This window comes from Melanerpes formicivorus, unplaced genomic scaffold (genome assembly GCF_026170545.1).
Source record: "Melanerpes formicivorus ecotype bairdi unplaced genomic scaffold, bMelFor1.0.p_v2 SCAF_38, whole genome shotgun sequence".
Classification (NCBI taxonomy): Eukaryota; Metazoa; Chordata; class Aves; order Piciformes; family Picidae; genus Melanerpes; species Melanerpes formicivorus.
In genome coordinates, this window is record NW_027142390.1 from 2,675,145 (window position 1) to 2,694,366 (window position 19,222).

General features: G+C 41.8%; 1 protein-coding gene across 4 annotated transcripts in view; it reads right to left on the minus strand.

The window, feature by feature from the left end:
* Nucleotides 1-19,222, minus strand: part of MAPKAPK3 (MAPK activated protein kinase 3) — a 127,627-nt gene that overhangs the window by 28,558 nt on the left and 79,847 nt on the right. The window lies entirely within an intron of this gene.

Genomic DNA, 19,222 nt, shown 5'->3' on the forward strand with positions numbered 1-19,222 from the left:
TTGGCCATGAGTCCCCTGCTGTTTTGCAACACATACAATAGCTTTGTTCTCTCCTAGATGCTGCTATCCAGCTGTCTCACATACCTTGCAAAAGGTACAGAAACTAACAACTATCTGGCAGGAGCCAAAGAGAGAAAGATATTTAAATCCTGGGATCCAGCAGTGCTCTGGCACTTCAGAGATGAACTTTAAAGATTCCAATCTTCAGAGACACTATCAAATTTACAGATTGATAGACTATAAATACAGTGCTGCAGTGTCTTGCAGTACTCCTCAGTCTACATTTCATCTAGGCCACATTTGATAACATCATCTCTGAACACACAAACCTTCCAAACAACATTTGTTGTTGCCTGTCCCAAAATCCAGGACACCCAATTCCACAGTCACATTCTCCCTCTCTTTGCTGTTAGCCTGTGCATACTCTTGCCATCGATTTCTTTACTATTATCAATAAAAATGCATTGTGTTCACTGTGTTTGTTATTTATTGCACTTTTAGCTCAGATACCCTGTCTCCAAGTTTTTATCTAGGTGAAGTCAGCCCAGAAGCAAACTGTGGTAGTCTTACCAGTATAACACATGAAAGAAAGCAGTCACCACATGCACAATCCCACGTCTCCTATGCCTCTGTCCTAACCCTGGGGAGCCTCCCACAATACCCTGCTAGTAAATCTTTTTACTGTTCAGAACATGCAGGGTGTTGGAGTAAAAAACTCAAAGTGATGTTTGGATTTTTCAGATACATTAGTATTTTGTTACACAGCCAAACTATCCAACCCATGCCACTAAAAAGGAAAGGGCAAATACAGCCTATATAGCTTATTTTCCCACCAGGACCATTTGCAGTGTTTGCTGTAAGCACTAAAAACACATCGAAGTACCTGAAAAAGCAAGTGCATGGCAGTTCAGAAACACGAGGCAAATGGGGCAACTTCTGTAAACCAAAGTGGAGAGACGAAAGCTGAATCCTCTTCTTTGCATATTCCTGAGCAATTAAAAAACTTAGTAATAAAGCAGGGAAAAGCCAGGTTGTTGTTTTCACTAAAAAAGGCTTTACTGAAGGAGAGGAAGAACAGTGACACTTCGTTGGAAGTGATTGATGGTAAGTAAAAATAACTCTAGCAGCAGCTGAGTTTCTGAGCAGCGTGTATTGAAAGCTGTTGCGCGATACGGTCTGTGCTTGCTGCGGGGCCTGCCTGGGAAGTGCCTGCGGGAGCACACCTTGGCTTCCTCCGGCAGAGTCATTCACAGGCACATTGCCTATGCAAACTGCTGTGGCATGGTTAAGAGGCTACGCTCTTGTCATTAAGAGATTGGACTCAGGAATCTCAGATCCTTTTCTAGGTCACAGAGTTCTTTTGGGACACACTCCCACTGCGATGTGGTGCTTTTGGCACAAACTTTTTGAGAATCTCCAACACGGCGATGAGAGAGGCTGCGATAAATCCTGACAGCATAAATTATATGAGACAGCATAGCTCATCCATTTCATCACTTTGTTGTTTCTCTAAATTGTCCCTGAAATATTTAATACTCCCTCAATAAGTATGTAACAAAAGGTTGCAGGTGAAAAAAAAAAGTCATTATTCTATCATGTTGATGCCCTTCTAGACCTTCTAACCTCGGTGACCCCTGGGATTAAGGTGTTACCTGAATATTTCTCCCTTTGTATGTACGTATCAAACACAGTATTATTACACACTCCTCCTTCCTCTTCAACTTCATCCTTCCAACAGTCAGAGTACAACCTCAACCTGATTGGGATGCAAGTGTGGATGCAGTGACAGGAACTGCTATCTGTAGCCTCTGCCACCTCCTCTTCATTTTACACAGAAAGTGTAATGTAAGAAAGGGTCTTGTGACTACCAAAGCTGAATACTACTCTCAAAACCATGGATTCTTCTCTTGTCCCTTTCTGATGTCTCCCTACAATGCTCAGGAAGTCAACTGAGCCCAACAAGTAGTTGCTCATTGCCCACACCTCATTTCTCAGAAGCCTCAACTCAGCTCTGTTACAGCTGGGAGTGCCCAGGAGTGTCGAAACGAAGCTCATTTGCAACACTGCTGGGCACGCCCAGCTGTAACAGGGCTTGAGCCTAAGAAGCTTGGCTTGAGCTGAACTGCAACCTGCTACTCAGTACAGAGGAAGGGGATCCAAGAAATAAGTCATCCTCATCCAAGATATTTCAAATGGAGCTCCCAAAACTCAGTGGATACATTTACTCTTAGAAATCTATCCCATGCTTCTGCTCCCCGTAAGAAAATCTTACATTAGCTGTACTTCACACAATGCAGAGTTGTAAAAACAAGTGGTCCTGGCCCTGCAGTCAAAACACCACAAGGCACAACCAGAAGGCAATGAAATAATCTGGTTTTAGAGCAAGTCTAGAACTTCCTGAAGTAAAGAAACCTTGTTCACCCACTGAACAATGACAATGAAACCAGCTACTGAAACCAACCATTCAACCATCTAATAATTGTGCCTCTGCACAGAAAAAGGCTGACGCATGGTAGAAATACACAGTGCAAGACAGACCAAGTATATACATAGCATGGATCTTGACATTTACTACATCTGAATGCTCAGTTTCCCAACCCAAAACTGCTACTTTTAGGAAGGAGTTTGGTGTATGTGAGAAAGAGTGTGCCTAGTTTTTGGAGTTTTGTGCATGTGAGAAAGTGTGTGTCTACTTTTCACCGTGTGGGTTGGTTTTTTTATTTAGCAACAGCAAAACAAGCCTGAAAATACGAAATCCCCTTACGCATCCTCATAGTGATATCCCTCCTGACTTATCTGCAGAGCTAAAGCTCATGCATCGACTGCACAGACTTCTGCCAGGCAGCTCAAAAAGTAGCTAACAATTACAGAACATAACTGTGGAGAAAGGAGAGGGTGTAAAACATTTTATACCAACATTTTACAGCTGCTTGGTGAAAGCAGGAAAGCAGGAGATTCTGGATGGACTCCTGCCTGGACAGGAGAGAACTATCAAAGGTAGCTTCCTACCTTCTGCAAAAAAAAACCCCAAACCCAACCTTCCTGCTGGTCCTATGATCCCCTGCCTTAATTTCAACATCTTCTCCTACCAAGCCTCATCACCCAGCAAGTTCTATTCCCACCTCTTGAAACCAATACTAGAGCCTTGGTTCCTGTGGTCTGTTTCTCTACATCCAAATCCCAGCTACATTCCCCCCCGCCACTTCCTGTTCTCCTCAGCCCTCTGTTTCTGCCTGTTGGGGCTCCTTATCCAACTCAGCCCTGATCCTCTGCTCTCTATCCATCACCTTATTGCCTCTGTCTCTGTGTCCTGGCTGCTTCCTCAGCAGTATCTCCTCAGTAAATATCATTCTCTACTACCTCCAGGCCTCTGTTTCGCTGCTCCCCATTCTCTCTGCTGGTACCCAGCAGACCATTCCACCATGTTCCACTGTCCTTTTGGAGTGGGAGAGTCACAGGCTGGACTAGAGATTGCTTCTCTCAGCAGCTGTGTCCAGAGGCAAAACAGATTTCAAGAGCAATGGAAGTCAATCCCTGGAAAACACCTGCTCCACTGTAGCCTGTGTCATGCCCAGAGCAAATAGACTTTTGGACAGCTAACTATTAAAGCTGCACATATCTCTACTGACTTAGAATTTGGCTGAACTTGGAATGGTCTTAAGGGTAACACAGCAAGATAGTCCTAGAACAAAACTCACCCCTCAATGAACTTCAAATTGAAGCCGCAGAAAACTCAGTAGAAACTTAGTTTGTGTCTTTTGTAGGCAAACCATTTTTTTCCTTGTCTCATCTCTGCGAAAGCAACTCTTGCAAAACCACTTCTGTGCAGTACAGCAAATGTCATCCTTCAAGGCTGTAGAATATTAAGATGAGAAGCCATGTGGCAGCCCCACCAGGAGCCTAAGCTGTGAGCCCTGCCTAGAGGCAAGTGTTTTGTCCAGCCCGATTCTGTGTCTTTCCAGAGGCATAGTAGAGTTCCCTGGTAAGAGCAGTGAAACCCTGACCTCACAGTACCATCAATTCTCCTGCTGTCTACCTTTGTCTTCTTTTTTATTTTTTTAGCAAGAAGTTTATCACATTAGTCACAGCTCTGATGGCTTCACCAAGATAAACTAATCACTGAACAGATACTATGCCTGAGCAAGGACAATGACTTTGGTGGCTATTTCTGTTTCCTTCCACTATTAATTCTGATAGTGCCTGATAAGCTAATTACAGCAGAAAAAGTAACCAGCACTTTATCTGAGATGCCTTTTCCTGATGCTGTTTTCAAACCATGTATGTTTAGCTTTCATCATTTCTCATCTATGCAAGCACACATTATCCAGACGATTGGAATAGTTGATGTTTCCCCATCTTTCTTGCAAGGCAGTATCTGTCACTGATGCTAAGATTTGAAAGGTGCAGATGGTACTTCCATCCACACATTAAGTACCTCAAACACCAGCACTACAGTAGCAAATCAGAAGGTCCCTGATGCATGCCCAAGGAGGTGGTGGAGTCACCATCACTGGAAGTGTTCAGGAGGAGACTTGACAGGGTGCTTGGTTGCATGGTTTAGTTGATTAGGTGGTGTTGGACGACAGGTTGGACACAATGATCTTGAAGGTCTCTTCCAACATGGTCTGGTCTATTCTATTCTATCAAACATAATCAAGGGGCTCCAAGTAAAGCTTCATAGAAAGCTCTTAAACTTTCTTAATGCTACTGTGATACCCTTAACTAATCCCCAGAAGGAATAAACTTGTACTAGAGTGTCAGTCTGCATCAATGTTACCTCTGCCTGTTTCTCCCATCTCCTGGAGAGCTTCATTTCCACTTTGATTTTGTAAGACCATATTGATTACTTTGTATTCTGTACCTTTTACCTCTGCTTGAAAACAGAGGAATCAACAACTAAAATCAAGCCTCAGCAGCTTTTGCTGTAAGGTCTTTATTTGCTTTGTTCACTTAGCCTCCTTATTTTTTTTTTGGCAGACTGACTGTAGTGAAGAACCCAAAGACTTGAATAAAAGACAGTTTCTAACTTTATTAACACCTGCTCAATCCCATAATCAAAACCAGGCATAATCTTTATTCTGTTGTTGCACCACACAAAATTGTGCCGCTGCACTGCTTTTGGGGGAAAAAAAAAAGCAATTTTCTACTACTCTGATTTTGGTTTATTTTAATTAAAATCATAAAAATCAGAAATTCTGAGACTCATTTATCGAATTGCTTCCTCTTTCAGCAGTGGTCATTATCTCTGTGCCTTCCAATCCCATGAGACCTATTAGCTGGTTTTACTTTCCTCAGTTCTTTGGGGCAACACTGGATCATTCACGTGACTTCATTTTGTGTTGCACAGAATCTATGGGCAAGTAATTTGCTGCCTCCTTATTCTCCCATTTGAAGCTAGCAATAAAATTGGTGAAGTTCGAAGATATTGATTTCACACTTGCCTACTTTGGGGGCAATTAACAACAAATTACATTTTAAGAGGAGTATTTTAAATAAATGTAGTCAAGCTGAAGAAGTCTGAGAGTATTTGGCCAGTTCTACAGTAGGATTTTTATCATACTTAATGTCTCTTGCTCCAGCAGAGACCCCAATTCAACAACAGCAGCAAGAACAGAGAAGCAGGCTGAGGTAGAATATGTAGAAGCAGATCTTGGAGCAGCCAAGCTTCCTGGAAGGAAGTGCTAACAGTTGGCTCGTGTTTTCCACCAGCTAGCTACAGACACTATATAAATTGTTACTCCTAGCGCAGAATGAGATGCTGTAACTCCAGGTTACAGGAGACTACAGTCTTTGGTACCTGTATTCAACTTCAGGTTACTGCCCTCATGCTAAGAGCTTGAATTGGACACATCTTTATCATCTGTGGGATCATCATCCCATATCATCTTACCAACTTATTTGTTCCTGCCCTTGTACCTGGGTCGCCTCACCAGAGAAGCCATTTGGGAGGTGGTAGGGGAGACAGTGTCCTAATAGACTTACCTGACTATGCATTAAGGAAAACACAGATTAGTGGAAAGCATGAGTACTGGAAGAAGAGATATATCCCAGAATCCTTCCTTCTGGTGTCAGCAAAGCCTGTCCTTCACAGCGGCTCTTCCCCCCAAAGCAGCTCTATAGGTGGGCTGCCATGCTGCACAGCCCAACACTTGCACTCACAATACAGCCCTAGTGGGGACTGGGCACAGAAGACACCTCCCCAGTGCCTTTTAAAGTTGCACATGGAAGCAAGAATTGAGTGTACAAAGGTACATTGGCTAAACAGCAGAAGTACTGTGTAGAGATGCCTCACAGCTTGTCCACGTCTCCTATCAGAGGACTCAACTCAAAGCAAACAACTAGGTACAATTTGGTATATCCTGCTGAGTAAAGTCTTCATGCACAAAATTTTCCTGCTCACACTTTTGGCAGATTTTAAGATGCAAATTAAAATCCTGTCTGGATATACAGCAAAATGTAAATGTTGAAATTGGAACACAGACCTCCTGGGCCTGGTGCTAATCACAGGTGCCTGGGTTGCTGTAGGGCCCTCAGAAGCAGAAATATTGAGCTGTAGAAGTACAAGGCCATCTATTTCGGAACTACTTTTTGCTGCATCCTTGAATTACATCATGCATAGAAGTCTGAGCACTTCCTGAAAACAGCAATGCTTACTAATGCTTACTTCACAGCCAATGAGAAAACAAATATAAGGCCAAAACTGAATTCCTAATTCAAGCCAAACTCCAACAGACTTTTCAGGGGGAAAAAAAAAGGCATAAAGGAATCTAACATTTTTGGTTTAGTTACTCAACCTACAAGTTTGATTTTGCTATATATTTGTGGTTACTAACAAGCCTCAAGTGGGCTACAGTTCCCAGTAATTAATGTTTATTTGTTCCCCTTTTTCTAAACACTATAAATTTTGGCTGCGGTGTTCTCACACAAAGATATATACAAACATACAAAAAAGGCAAAACTATGCATTTTATTTTGAGCTAAACAAGTGGTTGGGGAAAACTTTACCAGCAAATTTAATCATACATCAGAAGGACGGTTTCTATTTATTGAACAATAAATGGATCTGAGAAAAGGAAAAGGGGGAAACTGTGAAGAGTGATTTCCCCTTGCATAATTTTTAACAATAAAATGGATGTTTTGAGGTAGAAGGTAGAAAATGACATTTACTGACATTTAGCAGTAAAAATGTATTCCTTCCAGAGAATGAATAGCAGAAAAAGGTGGGGGTGGAAGAGAAGGGAATCAATTTCTGCCCTGATTACACAGAAGAAAAAAGTCAAAAAGCATGCAATAAACCCAATGAAAGCACAAACCCATGAGTATGTGCAGATAAAGTTCTCCCAAGCATGGAGGAGGCTCTCAGAGGTCCCAGGAATACTGATTTTGGGCCCCCTAGAAATACTGCCTGCAAAAGAAGCAACTACAAACCATGAATGGTAATCACTCATACTTAACTGGTAAAGAGATCACTGTTCCTAATGTCTCAGTGGCAGTAATTAGTGACCTATACACACTAGCAGACAGCTCAGGGCAGCATAGGATTTTAGTCTGTTGTTTATTTTGGAAATGTGTTATAAATGAACCCGTTTTTTAAAAGAAAACAGAAAAGAAGAAGATCCCCAGGAGTTTTGTAGTAAGGTCATCAATCACTCTACATTCTAGATGCAAGCTGAAATGCCAGACAACAGCAAACAAATATTCATTGGGATCTAAAGACTGACTACAGTCCAAAGGTATAAAGAGTTTCACTGAGTAACTTGCAGATTTAATGTGCTATGAAAGTGCAAATTATCTTTAATAAAGTTAATTTATTTTTTAATTAAAGTTTAAGTATTATTTGAAGGCTTGAACAGGCTGCTTAAGGAGACTCAATGCAGTCTGATTTCTCAGTTTGTTCACCACATTAGGAAAGCCAATCCTCCTTTGCATCATTTCCTGTTAAATAGTGGAAATCAAGGGAGCTCCTCTGTGGTGAGCTCTTTTATAAAAAATAAATGATGTTTGAGGGAGCTTTGGAAGAGACTGTCCTTCAGAGAAGATGAGGAGCTTTTGGGTAATAAGAAGCAATCCTAACATGAATCAAGGTTGCATTTCAATAATGTATTAACAGTGCTAATCTCAACCAGAGAGCAATTAATGTTCTTGCGCACATAAAGGAGTAATGACATGAAGCTGTCTCCTACACAGCGGGAACCCAGGTGAAGATGGAAGACATTACCAGAATTCACAGTGCAACAATCCTCAGTGATGTAGCTGGTGTGTTGTGCACATGAGAAGCTGGTGACCAGTGGTGATGTTAGCAATACCTTCCCCTTCCAAGTAAAGTCATCCCTATTATACCTTGCTTAAATGAAGGCTAGAAAATCAATTTTAAGTTACAAAAATAACCACTTTGGTCTGATGAGTCTGAGCATCCTCAAGAAGTGGAGATACAGAAATCATACCTGGAACACGTACGACTTGTGCTGGAAAACCTTTGTCCAGCACACGATACCAAGTCATAGCACAGATGTTCCAATTTAGTCATAGCTCACATCTTCCAATGTTTACACAAACAAAGCGAGAGAACACTGATCTCCTCATGACCTTTGATGCTTGGGATAGCTGGGCAAGGTGACGTGCGAGAACCTCCATGTTCAGCAGTATCACAGATGCTTCCCCAGCCTATTCTTAGAGGACTGCCACACAGCCTTTCCTCACGCTGACTCCAGGCAGGCTGCAAGCTCAGACCATTCTCTCCAAAACTGCCCTCCTGTGAAACATGCTCCTCTGCTAGCAGGATGCAGGCAAACTCCCGCTTTAGTTTTTAAATGAAACAGTCCCACAGAGTTATTAGTTCATGTTGCCAAAAAATCAAGACCATCACAGGTACCAAGCACTAGCTTAGGGTATTTTGATTTAACAAAAAATCATTATTTCTGTGTTGGATGTTTTATTGAACCAACACTTGTGAGAACTTTCTCTGTATTTCCCCAGTGAGACTTGGCTTTTGTGCACAAACACACAACACTGCAGTCATTCAACCTCCCTCACACCTCCACAACAGTGATTCAGACAGCAGAGAGGTGGGAAAGACTCAGAATTAATTGTCCTTATATCAGGTCTTTTATCAATAATGTATATTGCGGTTTCATCCTCCTCCCTACTGAAGTAAGAAGTTAGTTTTTGTAGATCATGAGTGTCACATCCCATTTTTCAACAGGAACAGGCACATAGGCCCAGCCCAAGCCAAGGCAGTCACACTCACCTGCCAAAACAGAGGCGTGCCAGGCAATCAGGGTTTCTGAAATGCAACTGGAATTGAAAGTCACTCTCACACTCCCTCCGCCTTCAAGAGACCTTTAATCACAGCATCTCAGCAACAGGAAAAAACTATTACAGAGCTGAGAGACGGAAGGAAAATTCCACTTGATACCAATCCACCAGAACTGAGACGGTTTCTAAATTAATTGACCTTTCCTCATCCACTACTCTCAGTCTGTCAGTCTGCTTCCCTGCACTGGTGCTGGAAATCCTGTAAGATGCTGCTTCAAAGGTTTCCAAAGATAACAAAAAAAAAAAAAGGACTGAAAAACCACCTAACCAAACGTGCTAAACCAGGCAAAACACTTAATTCCAGCAGACAAGACAGTTAACCAGAGATTTTGCCCTTTGACTGGTGTACCATGAACTCCAATGCAGAGCCAGGTGCCTGTGAACAGGAATAAACAGTAAGACTGCAACTAGCTACTGAAAGTGGCTGTGATTCTATTCCAATAGCAGATACAAAACTTAGTCTTTAGGAGTCATTAATAGGTATCAAAAATAGAATTAAAGCCATATCTGCATTTGGGTACATGATTTCATCCTGCCTTTGAGCCAGTTTAAATTAAGCATTAACTCCCTATGTCTCTGAAGCTTCAGCTTCTGGTTTCTTCAGCAGTTGCTTTTTACCATAATTTCTATCAAAGATGCAAGAAAGCAGCAGAAAGTGCCTGAAAAGAAGTTTCAACATGACACTGTTTGCATTTCCATAGCCCAAATCTGATAAAGGTGCTTTCCTGCCCTGCCCTTCAGAGGAGGGGGAAAAAAAATAAAACATATTTAAGTATGAATAGCCCTTGTGAAAAATCTGTTTCACTTTATGTTTACACCCTGGTTTAGACAAGAACAACTTGCCCAGGAAGACACACCCTGACACGAAACTATTATGCAAGTAACGAGCATTACCCAGAGCTAGAGCCATCTGCAAAGCTGAGACCGAAGCTCCACCTCCCATTCCTTGGACAGGAGGGTATTTTATACCTGCAGCAGCAACACATCTAACACAAGACAAGCAGTAAGATGCTCAAACCTGACAGGTTTGTAATTGTAAGTTGTAACAACAGGACTGAGAAGACCAGAGCCAAATTAGTACAGTATATTGAAACTACAGGTTTTTCATCACACTTGCAGTACTCAGGTAACTACTTTTTCCTCTAGAGATCTTCACAGCATCACAACCACTCAGGTCCTGAGGCAATGAATTTTACAGGTTAACATATATTAGAAAACACTTGCAAACAATGTCATTTTCCAATGCCAATATGAGTGAGGCTTCTCTCCCTAAGAGGATGGCTGCCTCAGAAAATCCATCTGAGCAGGGTTAATTGAAGCAGGTTTCACATTACTAGGCAAGACAAAAGGACTGATCATTTTTCATGTTATCGTTCATAAGCAGACACTGACCACGGGTCAGAAAGAATAGTGCACTACTCTTTCACAAACTCACTGCCACAGGCTTTGCATGTATGCCAGTACTATTTTGTTCCCAGAAAAAAGCAGACAACAGAGCAGCACCCTTCACAAGTGAGAGCTTGAAAGAACAGGAAGCTTCCAAGCATGGAGGAACCACCAAGCCCCGTCACCCTCCCAAGTGTCAAATTTTGACTGTAAATTGATTGGAAAGGGAAGAGTAGAACAAAATGAAAGGCTTTTACTCTTCACAAAGACAATGGGGACGTTGTACTGTAGTGTGGCTGCAGCAAGGGCCTCTACCGTGTCGAGGCAGCTGAGCCAGAAAATGCAGCCCCCTCCTCTCCCTACCTTGGAGCACTGACATCTTTGGTGTTAACAACTCCGTTGCTGTGGAAACCGGACTGCTTCTGACAAAGCCACATTGACTAAAAGCAACATGTGGGAAAATGCAATAAGGCCTTGGGAGAAATTAATCCTTTACAAGACAAATAGATAAATACCTTTTTGGTTAAAAATGAAGTAAGTAAAGGATAGTATTTCTCGCCATTAGAACTCTAGGCAAAGAGAATACTGCCAGCAAGGGCTGTACGGAACACCAGGCCTTGTGGCACTGAAAATGAAATTCCTCCTTGAAATATGTGGTACATTTGATGCTAAGGAATCCAGTGTAGAATCCAGGTGTGCTAGGTGGCTGCTCCCCATCCAGTTTTTAACTGCTCTCCTTTGAAAACAGAAATAAAACCTAAATCCACCCGATGGTGTAACACAAACTAGCCGCAGTTACGAATCACTGATCAGGTGCTTTCATAAGGCTTACAGCAATTCACACCTCAGCAAACTACTCGCCCCAGCAAAAATTTCACCACACAGGAAAGTTCAGGGGATGAAGAGCATGAGTCACTCCACACCCTCAAACAGTTTCCAAACAGTTTATGCATTTTACAAGCGCAGTCCAACCAAAACAAACAAAATTAAATGTTTCCTGAGCTCTCCCCTTAAAAAGAGCTTCATAAATCTGTCCTCAGCCCTCACCGACTCAGATCCCAGGAGGTGCCTTAGGGCCTGTTACTTGGAACGCCAGCATACTTAAGAGAGTATTCAAGGAAAAAACCCAACAATCCTGAGAAAAAGCTCATGGAGAAGAGCCAGAGCCTGGACTGGCAAGACTTAAGATCTGTGAACAGTGCAACTTGAGTAAGATTGCCTCCTTAGCCAGAACATCTGAAATTCCTCACAAAGGTGGCACATTCAGGGTGGTTTGTTTTAGCTTTGTTAAGCAAGTCCAGCAAGCAAACTTTTCTGGAGTAAAAATTAATCTTATACATATTCAGTAATTGCTGCTTCTCTTAAAACAGACCACAAAAGGTTTGGTACAAAATGCCACAGATTAAAAAGATTCAGGAACTGGGAGGCCATGCGTGATTTACATGCTGAGCAAGAATTCTCTCCCCTTCACTCCCAAGGTATTGAAGTGCTGGAGCGTTATAGCTTAATCTCATTTACGGAGCTTTGAATCATCTTAAGTACTTAGGAAGTCTGTGTAAAACACCACAATCCACACAGTTTATACACTCTAATCCAGACAGACTGCACCACCAGCTTTCACTGGCGATGATGGAAAGAAGTTCTCACGGTTTTCCAGCTAAGTAAACAGGTCCAACACTGGCCACACATCTCTGCCACTTTCCTCTTCATGGGTGTCGCCACTTTTTCTCACAGCATAAGAGCCACAGCACAAAGAGCTCCAACAGCTCCACTGCACCCAAAGAACTGAGGGCTACTATGCAAAGCTGATATTCAAATATTGCACATGATCCTAAAGTCTGGCATTCCAAAGGCATATTTAAGATGGGAAAATTCCAGAAGAGGAAAACATGCATATCATATGAGAAATGGGAACATTTTTCAGGATCAAGCAAATAGTAACAAAAAAACTGATTTAGGGATGCAAAATGCTGCATATGATTAAATAGATACTTTTTTTTTTTTTAGTAAGAAAAAAAAGCAGCACTGTATACAGTTAAGAGATTAACCCCTAACAGTCTTTATAAGCAAAAGATTCACCTACTGACTTCCTCAAATTCACATTGGTTCTTGTTCCTAAGGTCAGCGACATCTTCCTTCTCTATGCCTCCCATGAATTTATCACAGCATGAAGATAATCTCTCTTTGCTCTTGAGACTTAACTGGCAGCAAGCTATCATTGGAAGTCATTTATTGTCAGACCAGTCTGCTATTACACAGACTGCTACTACAGACAGGGAGAAATATACTGAGGAGAAAAAGATTTGTGTAAGCTGTGACATTCAGGTGTGGCTCTGATTCTTCCCAAATTATAGAAGATGTTATCAGGTTTTTCCAGTCTGGGCATCTCCCTAGATGGTATTACCATAAGCAAGTGAGGCTGGAGTATACTTGTCTGGTAAATGACTTCAGAATTCCTGCTCATTGTTCCCTTGCACTAAAGCTGATCTGCAATATCTGGTTACCTGTAATGAGACTCCCAGCCAGCATGAACCAGTGAAGTTTTACTTAAGTATAGGAATAGGAGGATTTAAACTCTAAAGGGCAGGGTCTGCTAGTCCAAAGGGTCCCCAGCAGTTAGCCATGTCCAACTGACACGCACATGGGCACTTCCTTCAAGCACCTGAAACAGGACATATCTCTGCAACACACTCTCACAGCTTGGGACCTGGGCAAATGCAGAGGGAAACACCTTGATCTTCTCAAGCTTTGCCTCAACACAAGTCAGAGTATATCTTGTGCCAGCTTGCTGGCAGACTGGAAGAGAACACAGAAAGTGCAAAGTTGCATCAACATAGTTTTGGTTTCTTCCAGGATTACTCAGTGGTTGATAGTATTTGCCTTTCTGTTTGCACTTTTTAGGCCTAATTAACTGCTATTGAGCCAGGTAAGAATTTACTAGGTTTGGTTTCATTATTTCAGATCAAGACCATCTTCTCCTGGCTATTTTTTTTGGTTGGTTGATTGGTTGATTATTGGGGAGGTTTTTCTGCAGGGTTTTGTTGTTGTTGTTGTTGGGGGTGTTGTTATTTTGTTTTGGTTTTTGATGGTGATGTTTTCTGTTTGGGTTTTGAGTTGATTTTTTTGTTTTTTTTTCACTTGTTTTTTTATTATTATTTTCTGTACTTCAGATTGGGAAAAGAGCAGTCAAGAATGCCAGATCTTCAAAGTGAACTGATAATGTCCACCTTTTTGCAAATTAACTAGTCCAACTGCACTATGGAAGGAGCCATTCTGGCCCAAATATGTACAAAGTGCTCGGAGACTAAGGCCTTGAATGACTCACCAGTTTAAAAACAATTCTGGTAGCAGTAGAAACGACCCACTTTTTAATCGACTGGAAGTTATTTTAGGGGTTTTATGCATATTTACGTAATAGTCACCAAGATTGGCACTGAAGGATAAAATTCAAGGACCAGTCTGAAGCTATCCATATTTTAGGCACTCCTCCATACACTGGGGGCTGCCATTTAACCAGAACTTTTCTGAACTCATATTCATTCTACACTGTATCTGGCTTTGATCTACAATGCATAGCTCCTGGAGTTTATTACTCATGCTTGGCTGTGTGAGATAAACTGGTATAAATAGGCTGCAGGAAACATGGTAGGTAAGAGGGAACTGCAGAATGCTTCACTAGAAAGTGCTAATTTCCTCCTGAAACATACAATCACTCCAGTAAAACACGAGCTCCTTCACTCTGCACAAACCTAACCAACAATTACACTTGGCTCCCTTGAGTTGCCACCACAGTTCTAGCTCAGTACAACACTATTCTTCTTTACGCTAAAACTGTTGAAAAGTTTCATTCCTAATCTCGTGTAATTGTCTTCTCTTCTAAAAGGGCAATCTATAGCATCTAAGAAGACTGTGAACATTTCTTAGCCTACAATCAATAGCCAGCTTAAAATAACCTTCACTTCCACTGAATGCACTGCTTTCTCCATTGCTGCATTCTTTGCCTTGATCACCTTATTGCAGGCAATAATCTGGGTATTTTGAAAGTACCAGCTCTTCAGAGAACTTGCAAAACAGATACTTTGGACTGTACAGTCTCCTGTTTATGAGCAATCATGGTGCAACTTCAGAGTATGCTAACTGAAAGCAGGCTATCCAGCAATTAGCTTACATGATGTAGTGTTATTTAATGTAATCAGAAACACTGAGAGGCAAGAACATAGCTCAAGACTAAATGAAGTGAAGATGATGCAGAGCGACTGTCTTTCTCCAGAGCAACTCCACTTCAGAAAGCAGAACACTCTATATAGTCCTATGTGTGGTTTCCAAGAACCATTTTGGGAATGAATTTTTTGCAGAATTTTTCTCCATTAGTGACTTTTGTTCCTTCAGAGCACATTTATGCTAATGTTCTTTTGGGTAACAGTAGAGCCCCCTACTCTATGATTATCATTTATACCATTCACCAAAAGTTCCTTACAGCTAAAAAGCAAGGAGCCTGCTCATTTTTGTTTGCTTTGTGCTTTATTTAACTTTCAGGCTTCACCTATTTGTCTTCAAATTGGCAAGTCACATACACTGTATTATTGGCACTTAGCAGCACAGGACATTTTCCATGAGGCAGGTCAGAGCTTAACTCACTATTTATTCTGGTAAGACCTGTGTGTAGATTTGGTACTTAGGTGGTGGACTTGGCAGTGCTGGGTTAACAGTTGGACTTGATCCTGCAATGGAGACAACTGGGAGAGTTAGGGCTATTCAGTTTGGAGAGGAGAAAGATCCAAGGAGACCTTATTGTGGCCTTCCAGTATCTTAAGGGGGCCTACAAGAAAGCTGGGGAGGGACTTTGTAGAATGTCAGGTAGTCATAGGACTAGGGGGAATGGAGCAAAACTAGAAGTGGGTAGATTCAGACTGGATGTTAGGAAGAAGTTTTTGCCATGAGGGTGGTGAGACACTGGAACAGGTTGTCCAGAGAGGTGGCAGAAGCCCCCTGCCTGGAAGTTTTTAAGGTGAGGCTGAATCGGGCTCTAAGCAACCTGATCTAGTGTGAGGTGTCCCTGCTCATGACAGGAGGGTTGGAACTGGATGATTGCTGGGGTCCCTTCCAACCCTGACAATTTTATGATTCTATAATTCTATGACCTTAAAGGTCTTTTCCATCCTAAATTATTCTATGAACTAGCACGTCCAATCACATATGTTCCATCTGAACCTGGAAGTCTCAGATGACTGGAAGGCAGCCACATGGCACATATGCACAGTGCATAGAGGAGAAACACTTTACAGCTGCTATACACTCATATCAATGTACTTTGTTTTCCTGAAGTTCAACAGGTCTTTGTTTTGCTGCTACACCTGAACTGTTCTTCCTTTTCTTCTCCTGGAAAGAAGCTGCATCTGCTTACAGAAGGTGAATAGTATGTCAGTAACACATAACAATGGTTTTACATCTGAAACATCCACCAAGACCCTGAAGCTAAAGATGCAGAGAAGTTTCAGTACTCCAGAGTACATTCTCTGTCTCTCTCTGAGCACTTTCTACCATCTTTCACCAAAAAAAGTAGGTCATCAAATGCACTGAAATATTATTTTGACATCAGTTAGAAAGAATTTGTGTTGAGAAAAAAAAAAAAAGAAAAATATTTGAAGGGAAAAAAAGAACAAGAAACTATAGGCTGGGGGGTTTTAATGGGAGACAAGGCCCAGGACTTCCCATTTATCCTTGCAGGCAGTCAGCTATTTTGGTCTCCTCTGCCTAATGCCAGGAAGGAACATGAAAACCAACAGAGAACACTCAGGCAGATGACAGTGTTAAAGAAGCAGAGGTTAAATTTTAGCCCCCAAAGGTAAAGTGAACACAAGGGGGCAGGTTGGCATGAAAAGGATAAAAATAGAAAATGACTGGAGTTCACTTGACCGCTATTTCTGGATCAACTATGGAAAGAGATGTGAGAAGGTTTCTGATTTGTAAGCGAGAGACCAAAACACAAGTGGCCTTCTGGAAGGCCCCAGTCCTGCACAGCAGTTTTGTTTCTGCTTCTGCTTTTCTAAATCCCTGCATTCTCACTATTTGGAAACAGTACTGTTCAGCCAAAATGTCAATATGGCTCTAAGTGAGTAACCAGATGAGATTTCCTGGAGCAGGACAGCAATGCATGTGGCATTCCATCTAACAGAGCTGACAGCACACTGTAGAAGTGTGTAGCAAATCACAACGCCAAGCAGAGTAAACTAAGCCACATAATACTTTAGGAAAATAGCCAAAGGCCTGCAGTATATCCAAGAGAATGTCTTGTGTTTTCCCATTCTAAAATGATTAATGAAATTCTAACGAGTTCCAATTATGGACACTGACTAACGAGAAGACAACAGGGACCTCCCAATTACAGTATGTAGTACTTGATTGACACATGGCTCTGGGGATGAATGTTTCTGCCTGTTAGAGCCCTTTCCTCTCGAGTACCTCGGTTAAAGTTCCTTCCATTGAGTAATTTCTATCCAGATCCTGGCTGTGCTGGCTTTGTTCCCTTATAAAAGAAACCTGCAGGCAGAAAGCAATGCCATCTGCCAAGTCAGAAGCTGTTTTAATGGGCAAGTTTGGTGTGAAAGAGAACAGACTATTAGGCTTTATCTCCAGCAGCAGGAGTGATGTTTTTCCTTTCCCTTAAGCAGGTTACAGTGAGCATACTCATGCCCAAAGTATTTGTCTACAAATATACGTAGATCTCAATAGATACTCCCCAAGCAACCTCCATTCCAGCCAGCATTCCTCTTTTCCTGTTCAACTTGCAACTCAGTCTTTACATTTCTCTTTACCAGTCAGACCAGTTGGGTTTTTTTCTGTGACAGGTTCATCAGCCTCCACTTTTTGTTCCTGTAAGTGTGTAATCCTGCCATCAGATCTAGACAGCAAGAGCAGTGGCAAAGCTGAAACACCAAGGCCCTATTGTCCTGGAACAGAGAATTCTGCACTGAAGCTGTTCTGAATATATCCCCCAAGTTTTTCATCCTTTTTCCATAACTGTTCTGATTGGATGGTTTGCTCTAAGTCCCATCCAGAGCACGTTTGGAACTTATGTGGCCCAACTCAGGTTTCACAAGAAACAACGAAAAAACTTCCTCTGAATATTTTCATCCTTGCAAACATCTTGAGGGCTAGGAAAAGACCTTTCCATCCTTGCCAATTAACCAAGCACAGTTTTTATCTTTCCTTGTTGGGTAATCTCATTAGACCATCTTTGGAGAGAAGAGTGGATTCTCTCTGGACTGCTGGCAGTTTTACTTAATTGCATATTTAACTTTTTATTCAGCACTTAAACTCATAATGATGAGAAAGCAGTGAAGTACTGTCTGCAACTTAAACTCCCGAAAGAGCTCATACACCTTAATATTTGTGTCCCTTTCAGAAGAAAAGTGCACACATTCCAAAGCTGGGGGAGGATGACAAACATATATCATTTCAGTGATACATTAGCCATTTCTGACAACAATCCATCTTAGGAAGGGGGGTGGTGCTTTGCTCCTTCATGTATTTTGAAAGTTATGGGGAGGGGAAAAAAATCAGCTGCTAAACAGAAACTGGTATTAGAGGACCTGCTATGGGTTCCTCCTCCCCATCAGGCAGAGGACATGGAACTTCTCATCTCCTCCTCCCCATCGCTGAGTGCTGAATTAAGACAAGTATTTTACAGATTCTAGTACCCATAGGAATTCCTAGAGAATTTGCTCTGGAACACACTTGTTGCCACTGCATTGTACTCTGGAATAGAAACTTAATTTAAAAATGCTTCTAGCCCTTATGACTGCAAAACCTTGGAAGTATGAATGGCTGTAATAGGCCAAGCCACTGAACTCTCCAGAAACAGCACAACAGCCTCAGTATTAACTATTACCCTTCATCACAATATGCTAAGTATGGGAATTAATGGTGGTAGCACTTCAGAAGGATCTGATACCTAAGAACTGTAAAAACCTGACACTCCCCTATGCAGACACAAACCCCCAGGACTTCGTCTGTTTACCAAAACCTCAGTTTCCCCATGATAAACTTCTGGGAGTGAGCTACAGCAAACTAATGCAAAACACACGTGGTAAAGAAAACAAGAGTTAGAAACAGGTAAATTAATCATCATGTTAGTGTATTACAAGCTTTTGTAGCTCCCCTATTAAAAATCTTTCCAATACACAAAGCTACCAGATATTTCTGGTCAGCTCTACCACAGTGCAAAGGCTTTGCAAGGGATAGCAGCTCTAGCTTGGTAAAGGTTAGACCATATCCAGACCTTGGCAGACCTTCTACCTGAACACTAGCAGATTTGTCCTGTTGTCATAAGCAATATGGAGTATGAGGTTTAAGAACAGGAAGGGTACCTGAAACTCTTCTGGGTATCCCAACTAATCAGGTACACACTGGTAAGGGTTTGTTAACATTCTTAAAGCAGTTAATGACTCCAGCTGGTTTTCAATCTTACCATTTGGGCTGCTTTATTCTAACAGTGTGCTTTAAAAGCATTTGGGAAAAG